The following is an 11,945-nucleotide window of genomic DNA, read 5'->3' on the forward strand; positions in this document are numbered from 1 at the left end:
TATAGGCAGAATCCCTTGGACTGAGATTTAAAACACAGATTTAATGTGAGACATTCCTAGGTATATTTGAATCACTCAATATCATCTATCTCCCCAAAACACCAAATATCTGGAGAGAAGCTGCAAATATATTAAAAAATAGGTAAATATAAAGGTGCCTGAAAGTTCCAGTGTGGCTGACCTCAATCTTGATTACAAAAGAAAAAACATACAACTAATGAGTCATGTAACAAAATGTCAGGGAAATGGTAGAGGAGCATTCGGAAGCCTGAGACTGGAAATGAAAAGGCAGGTGAGGAGTATGCAAAGCTGTCCCCGAGCGCCTTTCCCCACCTCATGCACCCACCGCTCCTTATGGGGAGCAAAAAACGTTCCCCCTCCTCCTGACTGTCCCAGATGGAGAGAATGGATTGGATGCACCTGCCTAAGACTTCTGAGGCATAGATCTTAAGAGAACTGGAAGCTTTCTCTTCCTGCCTCTTGGAGTTGTTGCAGAAATCAAACAGGTGCAGTGGCTCAAGATTGTCGTCCAAGTGCTTTGGGAAGTCCAGTCAAGAGGATTGCTGAAGGCTTGGAGGAGGCTAGGAGTTTGAGACCAGCCTGAGTAACATATCGAGACCCCATCTCAAATAAATAAATAAATAAATAAATAAATAAATAAATAAATAAATAAATAAATAAAGCAAGCTGGGTATGGTGGTGTGCACCTATAGTCTCCGCTTCTTGAGGGAAAGTCACTTGAGGCCAGGAGTTCAAGGTTGCAATGACCTATGATGTCACTACTGCACTCTAGCCTGGGCAACTGAGCAAGATCCTGCCTCAAAAAACAAAAGTAACCATTAAAAAAGTATAATTTCCCCTCTCCATAAGTGTAAAGGGAAACAGTTTTACAATTAAATAAGCAGCAAGGACCAGGCGTGGTGGCTCACACCTGTAATTCCAGCACTTTGGAAGGTGGAGGCAGGTGGATCACTTGAGGTCAGGAGTTTAAGACCAGTCTGGCCAATGTGGTGAAACCCCATCTCTACCAAAAAATACAAAAATTAGCTGGTCATGGTGGCATGTACCTGTAATCCCAGTAACTAGGGAGGCTGAGGTAGGAGAATTACTTCAGCCCAGGAAGCAGAAGTTGCACTGAGCCGAGATGGCATCACTGCACTGCAGCCTAGGGTACAGAGTAAGCCTCTCTCAAAAAAAAAAAAAAAAACAAAAAACAAAAAAAAACAGAGATGTAGCATTAAATGAATATTAAATGCATGTGATGTACATTACAGCAATCCACTAACAGAAAGAAATTTCACCCTTTTGTATAGTCAAGCAGATACAACACAATACATACATGTTCTAAGATAAACTATAGTCCTCAAGTAAGACAACTCAACAGTGCTATTGATCCCATGTAGTTCTTCCTAAATTTGCATGGCAACTGGAACAACCATCTGTGATAGGTAACTGCCTTAACCAAAGGAAAATAAATGTATCATGTCTTTACATCAGGAGCTAGCTTTGCAACTTAGAGCAAGGCACCTGTAAAAGTTAGACTCCTACCTACCACAGAAACTGGAAGATGGAGTGCTATCTTTCTGCATAATTCCATTCTAAAGAAATGGCTCCCAGATACTTGAGAAAAGCATTTCTGAGTGATAAACCTGGCAATAGGCTTTTAAAAATATTTTATATCTCAAAGTGAGAAAGAATTTACAAAGTCACATTTTCTAAAGTACGTGGTCTAAGACAAAAAAAAAAAAAAAAAAAAAAAAAAAAGGAAGGGAGGGATTCCTTGGCCTTTCTCGCATCAGGGAGAATTTGATTTTTTCCTATTAAGTACTATATTTACCCTAACAGTGCCCAGCTGCATCATAGAAAGTCCAGATTCAGCTATCCTACTGGAGGGACCACATGGAGGGACCTTGTGGGGTTGTGAGAAACCTTAAGGTAACCAAGAAGAACCTATTAACTCAACCAACAGTGAGAACCCAGGCACAGCCCACTTGAACACATTGGAGTAATCCCAACGGAGGCCCCAGATATGTGAGTGAAGTGCCTCCTTGACCTTATGGCTGAGAAGGAAGACATGACGTGGAGGGAAGATGAGCCATCCCTGCTGTTCCCATCTCAAATCCCTTTCCCATGGTTTCAGGAGCAAATATTAATAAAACGATAATTGTTTTAAGCCACATCAATGTAAGCAATTGAAGCCAAAGCATATCTTTAAAAGTTCATACAAAGTCAAAACTAAATACTAAAAATTAAAAATGGGCCAGTCGCAGTGACTCATGCCTGTATTCCCAGCACTTTGAGAGTGCAAGAAGGGAGGATCACTTGAGGGCAGGAATTCAAGAGCAGCCTGGGCAACAAAATGAGGCCTCATCTCCACAACAAATCAAAAAAGTATCTGGGTGTGGTGGGTACACACGTGTAGTTCCAGCTACTCGAGAGGCTGAGGCAGGAAGCTCTTGAGCACAGGAGGCTGAGGCTACAAGGAGCTATGATCATGCCACCATACTCAAGCCTGAGAACAGAGTGAGACCCTGTCTCAAAAACAAGAAAATAAAATAAAAAATAAATTATTTTTTAAAACAAAATCTAATAACAAATGAAAAGCTACTTTTTATCTGCTGTCTCTTCCAGGAGCACATTTTCTCCCCAGCTTGTTCTCCTTCTGATGGTGTAACTCCTAATTATTCTATGAGATTTCATTGAAAAACCACTATCTCAAATTAATCTTTTAGGGAAGATTCTCTTCTAAGCCCTTAAATTAAATTATGATCCCTGCTGTATGTTATCTTCATATGAGCACTTTCTCATTTTCATTCTATATCTTTAAAATTTCTGGTCTTGGCTGGGTGTGGTGGCTCACGCCTGTAATCCCAGCACTTTGGGAGGCCGAGGTGGGCGGATCACAAGGTCAGGAGATTGAGACCATCCTGGCTAACATGGTGAAACCCCGTCTCTACTAAAGTACAAAAAATTAGCCGGGCATGGTGGCGGAGCCTGTAGTCCCAGCTACTCGGGAGGCTGAGGCAGGAGAATGGTGGGAACCCGGGAGGCAGAGCTTGCAGTGAGCTGAGATCGCGCCACTGCACTCCAGCCTGGGTGACAGAGACTCCATCTCAAAAAAAAAAAAAAAAAATTTCTGATCTTATGATTTCCATTTAGAGACTACTCTTATATCTCAGGTTTCTGATCAAAAATACTCCTCTGGGTTCACTTCCTTTTTGAACGTATCTCAGACATTCCTTTCAGTCATGTTGCCTTTGTCACTCCAGGTAAATAACTCATTCAGGTGCTCTGAACTCTGTGATTCCTGTTTTCACTCTATCTACGTGATTAGACTTTCCAACCACCCCTACTGTATTCAACCCAGTCTTGATTGGAGAAACCAGAAAGTAACTGGCATTAGCTCAACAATATAAATATCCCAAGATGAAGATGACCTTGAACCTCATATCAGGAAGTGACTTTATATCTACTCAACATGATTATTAATATACTCCCAGTAGAGCACTAAGTATCTATCATTACTAAAGTGTTTGTGTCACACCCATGACCATTATTATGTGTCAGGTATTGTTCAAGAATCTTAAAAGATTAACTAATATAATCACCAATACAACTCTTTGAGATAAGCACTATTATCCTCATTCTACGGATGAGGAAACTAAGGCACAAGTAGACTGAACAACTTACTCAAGGGGGCGCCTAGTAAGTGATAAAGCCAGAATTCAGGCTCCAACAGTCTAGCTCCGTCAGAGTTCCTCTGTGATAGCTTTCTGAAAAAGTTTATAAACCATAAGACTGAAGTAGAGAAAAAAAGGAATTCTTATTTGTAAGAACCAATTTAAAAAATAGAGATCTCCAGATACTATCACTTCAAATGAAAAGACCAGCTGTGGTACTGTGATTGAAAAATCACATTTGAATAATTGCATCATGGAGAAGTCTTTGAACTTGACCTATATTTATTTCAATAGAAAGGAAAGACTGCTTTCTTTTAATGAATATATTTAAATTGTGTTTGCTGGATAAAAGGCAACATTGCAATTAAAGTAAAAACTTGAGGTGAGGTGAACATATCTAATTAAAATTCCTATGAGCATATTATTTGAAATAACTGAAAGAAAATAATTGAGAATAGTTCAGCTTAAATAAAGAGGATGGTATTTTACACAAATTATTAATGTTCTTTTTCTCATTGCATTCAAAGTTTACAGGAAAATCAAGTTATTTAAGAAAATTTTCTATTTTAAGAAATAAATTTTAAATACATTTTCTATTTTAAGAAATAAAATATGGATGATATGGATGAATTCATCTTTAATGTGTTTGCTGTAAAGAGTTCACATTAGGCATTAAAGGAAAAAAGAAGCAAGATATGGAAACTGAAGTATCATTTAAAATACATTAACTACATTGCCACTTTCTTAAAATTAAGAATAAATTTCTTTAAATCAAGCAATACTAAGGACTTAAAATTTTTTATTAAAAAATGCATAAAAAGTTTACTTAGGTATTTTGTCCTAAGCTAAAAATAAATAAGTAAGAAAAAGAAAAAAAACATAATGGTTTAGGACCTGCTAAAAATCACCTGGACTTCTCATCAGCACATTTAACTGAACAAGGTCTTATTCCCTAAATGTACTCTTCCTCCAAGATGCCCGTACTGTCATGATTTATAGTTTCTCAGCGTGGAACCAGCACTTCCAGTCTGATTATGCAGTGGCTGTGGTGGTTCAGTCTTTGTTTGCAATGCCACTTTCCTCTGCCCCTCCTTTCTGGTTCCTACAATCTGCTTTACTCCACCTTGGAGTATGTTGCAGTGACCTAGGAAAAAATAACAGCAGAGCCCAACTGAAAATAACTAAACTGCTAAACAACTACAGGCAGTATAAGTCCACTCTATGCAAACCAGTTAAAGTATTACTCTCTGGTTCAGTGAGTCTCAGGTCCATGGGGAGGAAAAGTGGCAAATCTTTAAACAGCATGCAGGAAAAGCTTTTCGGAGAAAGTGATAAGCAAAGGGTTGGATGATGAGAAAGAACCAGTAACATCAAGAGCTGAGAATGTGCCTTCTTGACAAAGGGAGTAAGAAGAGCCTGAAGCAATAAGAGTTGTGTGTGTTTTGAATAACAACAACCAAAAAAGGATGTGTGGGGGGCATCATGATTATCATGATTATAATGTAAAAAGCAAATAGAAAGTGAACACAGGCATTGCAGAGGTAGGTGAGTTTCAGAGTCACCGTGAGGAGTTTGATCATGGAGGGGAGCCTAAGAGCAATGAGAAGTATCCAGTGAATTTTCTTTTGCTAAAGCAATTTTTTAAATTGGGATACAATTCATGTACATATAACATTTACCATTTTTAAATGTACAAATCAGTGACTTTTAATGTATTAACAAAGTTGTGCAATCAACACCATTATTCAGAACATTTCGCCACTCCAAAAATTGTTCTCCTTCTAGTGTTCTAGAGCTGGAGGTGAGGGTATTAATTGATGAGCTTTCTTGTTAACATAGGTATTTACAGTTAATTTTCCCTCTAAGCACTGCATTTTGCATCCCATACATTTTAATATGTTGTGGTTTTGTTTTCATTTATCACTAAGAACTTTCTAATTTCTCCTGTTGATTTCTTCTTTAATCCATTGGTTATTTAAGAGTCTGCTGTTTAAAACATTTGCACGTATTTGTGAGTTTACCAAATTCCTTCTATTATTATTATTATTATTATTATTATTTTGAGACGGAGTCTCGCGCTGTCGCCCAGGCTGGAGTGCAGTGGCCGGATCTCGGCTCACTGCAAGCTCCGCCTCCCGGGTTCCCGCCATTCTCCTGCCTCAGCCTCCCGAGTAGCTGGGACTACAGGCGCCCGCCACCTCGCCCGGCTAGTTTTTGTATTTTTTAGTAGAGACGGGGTTTCACAGTGTTAGCCAGGATGGTCTCGATCTCTTGACCTCGTGATCCGCCCGTCTCGGCCTCCCAAAGTGCTGGGATTACAGGTTTGAGCCACCGCTTCTTCTGTTATTAATCTCTAATTTCATTCCATGTGATCACAAAACATATTTTGTATGACTTCAACACTGTTAATTTTTTGAGACTTGTTTTATGGCCTAACACATGGTGTATCCAGATTTCTGCAACTCTTTGGTTAATTTCCAGAGTTCTGAGAAACGCTGACTCCGATACTTCTGCTGGTATTCTCATGTTTTCCAGGAGGCGATTTTTGGATTCTTATTCCTCCATTTGTGGTGACGTCACCACCAATGAATTTTAAAGAAGAAACGCATATTTATGTTTTAAATCATTTCGGTGCTATGTGAATGCGGGTGATAGGGTTCATCAAAGTCTCCCTGCCACCTGCTTTATTTGAACACGTTTGATCACCTTATGTTAAAAATTCAAGAAATGTTTATTTAAAAAAACAGGGTTTGTGCCTCTCTTTTCAGTTTAGGTATAGGATACTAGAGTAAATGAAAAGATCACCATTAAATCGCAGTACCTCTTTGCATAGTTCATATCCTTTCTTTTTTCAATTAATGTTAATTATCATGATCCAGTATAATCCTCTATGTTAGCCTAGGATAGCAGTACTCAACCCTGGCTATGTATTAGAAAAACTAAGTCACCGCATACTTCCTATTTCTTGTATAGCACTTAAGACAATCAATAATTATCTTAGTTAATGTTACCCTTCTTACACATACTCTGCTATGGGTCAGATACTCTGACCCATATATAATTGTGAATAAAAATATTGTTTCTGCAACTGTTTCTGTATATTATATATTATACTGTAATCTATAATATATATATATTGTGTGAGCAACATGAATGTTTATTTCACCTGAGTGCAGGCAGGCTGAGCCCGAAAAGTGAGTCAGCAAAGGGTGGTGGGATTATCATTAGTTTTTATAGATTTTGGAATAGGCGGTGGAGTTAAGAGCAATGTTTTGGGGGCAGGGGGTGGATCTCACAAAGTACATTTTCAAAGGTGGGGAGAATTACAAAGAACCTTCTTAAGGGTGGGAAAGATATATATATAATATATATAATATATATATTATATATATATTATATAATATATATAATATATATATTATATATAATTATATAATATATATATTATATATATATTATATATATATATTATACATATATATAGTATAAAATATGTATAATATATATATTATACAATATATATATAATATATATAATATATATATTATACAATATATATATAATATATAATATACATATTATACATATATATTATATAATATATATAATATACATATTATACAATATATATATATTATATATATATTGCAATATAAAATATATATATAATATATAAAATATATATATTATATATATATTGCAATATAAATATATATATAATATATATACTATATATACTATATATAAAATATATATATTATATATATATAATATACTGTAATATATAATATACAGAAACAGTTGCAGAAACAATATTTTTATTCACAATTATATTCTCAGCATCAGCCAGAGTATCTGACCCATAGCAGTGCCTCATTAGATGTCAGCCAAGTGAATCAATGAATTAATTTGAGAATAAGTGGAGGGATAAATTGTCCATTTAATAAAATTTCTTAAGATAATGGTTATTGCCTCATTTTAAAAAATTATAACCTCTATGTGTTTATTCATAATATAAATCTCACTTTTCTCTCTAGCAAATAAATTCAAATTTTGAACATGATTATTAATTTTTTAAAAATTTTCACCTCTGCTATTAAAATTAACAATCAGCACTTAGACAATTGATCATTCAATAGGAGCATTCACTCTACTGTGGATTTTTCTAAAAGAGGATGAACCTTAAGCAACATTCATAGAAGCAGAGTATTCAGTTAAAAGGACCTATTAGTCTAGAACATCCTCTCTAGTCAGTCATCATCTGCAGTGTTGTTTGCAGTTCACTCTTAGACTCATTCATTCACTGTGGCTGTTTCCATATTCTCTGAGGGAAATCAGTACATTACTTATTACTTTGGGCAATAACATTTGGAAAAATAGCATGTGTGCTGAGATGGGTAACTATGATGATAAAAGAGCTAGACAACTTGTTATATGAGGAAAGATTTAATTAAGTGAAATGTTTAGCTGGAAGAGAAATGTCATATGGGAAAAACTATTCACAAATATTTGAAGAATTGTCATGTGAAAGAAAATAAAATGTATCCCATGTGCCTCCAGGGTATAGAGCTTAGACCAATATATGGAAATTATAGTAAAGCAGACTTTGACAGCATTGTCAGGCCTCTGAGCCCAGACTAAGCCATCACATCCCCTGTGACCTGCACTATGCATCCAGATGGCCTGAAGCATCTGAAGATCCACAAAAAAAGTGAAAATAGCCTTAACTGATGACGTCCCACCATTGTGATTTATTTCTGACCCAACCTAACTGATCAACGTACTTTGTAATCTCCCCCACCCTTAGGAAGGTTCTTTATAATCTTTCCCACCCTTAAGAAGGTTCTTTGTAATTCTCCCCACCTTTGAAAATGTACTTTGTGAGATCCACCCCCTGCCCCCAAAACATTGCTCTTAACTCCACCGCCTATTCCAAAATCTATAAAAACTAATGATAATCCCACCACCCTTTGCTGACTCACTTTTCGGACTCAGCCTGCCTGCACTCAGGTGAAATAAACATTCATGTTGCTCACACAAAGCCTGTTTGGTGGTCTCTTCACACAGACACATGAGACAAGCATAAAAAATAAAACTTTCTAACACTTTTAAATTCCTGAGATTGGTTTCATCTGCTGTATAAAGACAATCTCTAAAAATAATCAAGCAGAAATTGAATATCATAGAATATTTTTTGCTTCAGATGGGGTTATTACACTCAAAGATTTTAATATCACATAATTTTAAAATTCTATGAATTGTGAAAGTCTTTTTCATGAATCACTCTGAAAATAAAATTGGATATTGATTTTTCCATGTTGTATTTTTGAACATAAAACATATTTCCTATTATAAAAAGTTGCTTTAAAATTGTACACATAAATTATTATAACTTCTGTGAATGCAAAATATGCTTAAATGCATTTATTGTAAATTTGGTTTCCTTACAGAGTGAAGAGAAACAGCATATTAATAACTCACAAAATTTACATTTTGGGAGCTTAAATCTGTTTCTGCATGCAAAACACACTTATTTCTTATACATATTAAAACTTTTAATAATGCAATCATGTAGGTATAAGAAGCCAGATTCTAAAAACAATGCTTACTACATTGCGCCTCTCAGGAAAACTACCAGTGATATAAATCCGCGTGAGTAAATTCTTGACAAAACATGATGACGCTAGAGAAATGGAGACGGAGCAACTTCAAAATGATGTCTTTATGGCCTCACACATGTAGTTGCTACTGTGCTGCAACTCATACAGAAGCTGAAGGGATTCAGCCAAAGAGAGAAACGCCCTTAACCTTAGATGGTTCTTCTTACAACAATTTGCGTTTGTTATTTATGTAAATAAATTTTTCACAAAATATATTAAAACTACACTTAGAGTGTGGATGCACAGTAAAACTAAGCTTTGAAACATAATAAAAGGCAAAAAAAAAAAAAACCCTCAGGTGAACTAAGTTGCTTTTCATCTACAGAAAGTAGCAGAAAAGAAGGGCCTCTGCATTTTCAACCCATGGAGCAACTCTCGTGTGTACAGTGTCTGCACACAAACAGGGGCTTGACAGAACATCTTAAAATCTATTTGTGTCAGGCCCTGAAACTCACGAAAACAATACTATTTCAGTCTGTTTGTTGCATCAATAACTCTATCAATACAAGGCAGTTTAATCTAAAGTGCCCAGCAAGTGTACCCATTAAGGGCAGAGGACACTTGCTCGAAAATTGTGCGCACCACAAAGAGTATCAGGAACCATATTTATGTAATAAAAAGTGATTGAGTTTTTTTTTAACACATAAAACAGCAACATCATGAGTTGAGTCATGGCTAGAATGCATATTCAAATAGCTATTCTCAATTATCAAAATTAAGACCATAATTCCATATCTACGCTAAAGAAGAGAATTTGGGTGAAGGAAGAGAAAGTAGAATCCAAAAGGGCCCTGCTCTTGGTTAAAAGTGAGATACATTGGGGTTATTTATTGCTTTATTGAGGAAAGAAAAACGTAAATGAAAGCCAGGATTCAGGCCTTAAAAATCATAGGTAGCTGAGGTTAACCTGCACGTGCTAAGCAACAGAATAGACCAGTATTCACAAATGAAACAGAACAAAGGGAACCTCCCAACTGAGTACATTTTCACCTTGAGCTTCTCGGTTAAGCTCTCTGAGCTGTGGTTTCATCATTTACAAATATGCGTAATAAATCTGTCGATGTATCTTGTCAAATTGCCAATAATGAAAATATCACTGCAAGGCGCAGTAGCTCATGCCTGTAATCCCATCACTTTGGGAGGCCAAGGTAGGTAGATCATGAGGTCAAAAGATCGAGACAATCCTGGCCAACATGGTGAAACCCTGTCTCTACCAAAAATTAGCTGGGCATGGTGGTGCGTGCCTGCAGTCCCAGCTATTGAGGAGGCTGAGGCAGGAGAATCACTTGAACCCAGGAGGCGGAGGCTGTAGTGAGCAGAGATCGCACCACTGCACTCTAGCCTGGCTACAGAGCAAGATGTCGACAAAAAAAAAAAAAAAAAAGAAAAAGAAAAGAAAAGAAGAAAATATCACTATTATCCAATGCTGTACAAAGTATGGAGAAATAGAAAGTAGCACAATTTGCTGGTGGAGCTAAATTTGCTACAACATTTTTAATATCTTTTAAAACCGAAAATGTTTATGTCTATAAATGCTAAATATAACTGTACTGAATCTCTCTTATGGAAATAAAAAATGCACTTATAGATGAATCTACTAAGGTATATATATATGTACATATATTTGTACAAATACATATATACACATATAAAACATACATAAAATTATTTGCTGTTCCACATATATGTGCACACATATGTATTATACATACACAGAGACAGATGGGAATTTTTCACTTATATCATATACTACATATACAATATTATATTTGTTAATAAATATCATATGCACATATGAAGATTTTTATTCACATTTTATGGAGAAAGCTATATGTACAGAAAAAAGCAGGAGAATACTGTGTCAGAATTTATCCCCTTTTGTTATGAATAAAAGGTAGGCAGTACCTGGTGACTCACACCTGTAATGCCAGCACTTTGGGAGAGTGAGGCGGGCGGATTGCCTGAGCTCAGGAGTTCGAGCCCATCCTGGGCAACACAGTGAAACCCCATCTCTACTAAAATACTAAAAATGATCTAGGCATGGTGGCACACGCCTGTAATCCCAGCTACTGGGGAGGCTGAGGCACGAGAATCGCTTGAGCCCCAGAGATGGAGGGTGCAGTGAGCTGAGATCGCACCACTGCACTTCAGCCTGGGCTACAGATTAAGACTCCATCTCAAAAATAAATAAATAAATAAATAAATAAATAATTTATAATATATATAGACATGCATAGCAGCACATTTATGTCTGTGTGTGCATGTGTATATGAATATATATGCAGAGGGCTACACATCAAAGGTTTACTACCAGAGAAGCAGGGCTGAAAGAAAGAACAGAAGCCCAAAAGCCAGTCCTCACTCCCCTACCCTCCATTTTCCTTCCTTCCAATGTACCGACTGGAAAGTCAAAAGTAACTTACCAAGCCTGGCCTGCAGTTGTCTATGTCCATGTAATCAAGTTCTAGCCAATGAGGCAAAGGGAAAGTCGGCTACAGGAATTCCGAGAAATCTTTTGGCTTCAGGATAAAAGAGACAGAAACAGCTGACTCTGCTTTTCCTCCTCCTTTTCTGCCCTACACTGAAACATGATTCTTGGAACTTC

This window comes from Rhinopithecus roxellana, chromosome 21, assembly GCF_007565055.1.
Source record: "Rhinopithecus roxellana isolate Shanxi Qingling chromosome 21, ASM756505v1, whole genome shotgun sequence".
In the NCBI taxonomy this organism is placed as follows: domain Eukaryota; kingdom Metazoa; phylum Chordata; class Mammalia; order Primates; family Cercopithecidae; genus Rhinopithecus; species Rhinopithecus roxellana.